This window comes from Rutidosis leptorrhynchoides, chromosome 3, assembly GCF_046630445.1.
Source record: "Rutidosis leptorrhynchoides isolate AG116_Rl617_1_P2 chromosome 3, CSIRO_AGI_Rlap_v1, whole genome shotgun sequence".
NCBI lineage: Eukaryota > Viridiplantae > Streptophyta > Magnoliopsida > Asterales > Asteraceae > Rutidosis > Rutidosis leptorrhynchoides.
Genome location: NC_092335.1, coordinates 184,139,308 through 184,141,484, shown reverse-complemented (window position 1 = coordinate 184,141,484; position 2,177 = coordinate 184,139,308).

The window sequence follows — 2,177 nt, the reverse complement described above, 5'->3', positions numbered from 1 at the left end:
ACCACATAAGTGTTATATGGGGAAGATGAGATGTAGACAATCCTTCGCATATCCGAGAATAAAGACAAATCATTTCTACACCCAGAGTGAAAACACTCTCAAAAGTAGAGAAAATCATCACTCTCTCTATTCAGCGCTGTTATTACTAATAATTATTATTAAAAATATAAATACTCAATTTGAAGCAAGCTTTATTATTATTATTATTATTATTTATTATTTATTATTTATTATATTATTATACCTATATACTAAAAGCCCCCCAAAAATTTGTAGTTTCAGTTTTACCACATTGTCGTTTTGAGTTTGCGTTCACACTACAAACGGTCCCTGAAGTTTAGCTCAATTTACAAAATGGCCCCTCATGAAGCGACCCGTCCTAATCCATAAGGACGAATACAATAACATATGATTTCATTGCGAGGTATTTGACCTCTAAATGATACATTTTACAAACATTGCATTCGTTTTTAAAATACAAACTTTCATTTCATCGAAAGTTGACAGGCATGCATACTGATGTGTCGAAACGTAACCTTTATTTTATGAACGGATTTGAGTTATTTTGTTACACGAATTGATTTATTGTATATGTGGTGTTTTAATGAATTCAGGTTGATTTCACACATATATAGGCAACTAGTCCTATTCGCGTAGTTTAGTTTGTTGGCAAATCCGGTTCGTTCCACAGGGAGACAGTGTTTAATGGTTTTTAATAGTCTTTGAAGTTAAACTTATTTAAAGGGGGTTTTGGATTAGGAATTTATATTTAGCATAAAATAATAATAAAATATAACTTATTCTAAATTTAATTGAACTACTTATTAATTAAAATTACAAAATTACATGATTTATAATTATTAACTAAAAATTGAAACTATACTAATTGTGATAAAACAAGTTTATTACTAAATGATAATTAATAATATAATAACTTTTAATAAAACTAATTGATTAGAATTTTGTTTTGAGCAATAAATTATAATACAAATTTATTTAAATTAACTAAATAACAAGTTTTAATTAAATTAAAGATGAATTATAAGAAATTATAATAATTAGACTAATTATAAATTATTTACTTTAAAATTAATAATAAAAGGTTTAATTTAAAACCTTGACATTTAAATAAATTCGAAACAGTGCTGATATTACACGTACGCGTTTCGCGTACAACTATACGCGTTCCGCGTATAGTTTTTAAGGTACACGTTTCGCGTGATTTCTACACGATCCGCGTATTGGTATATCCGATGTGACAAACAGTACTGGTACAAATTTGAGTATTTTGATGTATATATTTAATTTAAGTGTATAATAATACGTAAATAATAATAATAATTATTATTTTACAATATATAAATGGGAGTATTTACTTAAATGTGTCACCTCTAGATCCATGGATTGTTTTAAGTTTAAGCTCTTATTTAAAATGTTAGTATAAAACTTTATATTTTTCTTTCGAATAAATAAAGTTTCAACTAGCTAAATTAAGTCTAATTTTCATCGGATCTTATTTTAGATAGTTACTATTTCCCAAGTATTTAAATTGAGACCCAACCCAGTTTTGACTTTCGCCAAAACCCAAATCATAACGGTTTCCCTTTTTACAATTTCACTATTATATGACTAGTGATATTACCCAAACCACCGAACTTTATTTCTAATTTAGTGTTAATAAATTATTCATAAGTTCGTCTAAATCACTTTTAATGTTGAAGCTTAGTTTATATAAATAAAAATAACTTTCGTTATTTGAATCTAATAAATTAAGTGACAGGGGTTAAATATCCAAGTATATTATAATGGTTCTTTTAATTAGGCTCAATGTTAAAAATACTTAAGTTACATTTTAATTTTTACAAATGATAACAATCCATTTCACTAGGGGCTCTATATCTAAGCAAACACTAGGGAAATTTAGCTACTCATTATACTAAGGTAAACATAAAAATATAAATATACAAACATAATAATAATGATAAAAATTGATAACGATAATTTTAATGGAGTATACTTACGAAAATCTTCACTTTCATTAACTTCAAGCGGTAGAAAATTACAATAATAACACCCTTTTTACTCGCACAATAATACTCTTAATCACGAACAATACACCCTTAATATAAAAACTATCCTAAAAATTGAACTTGGAACTAAAAATAATACTAATACAG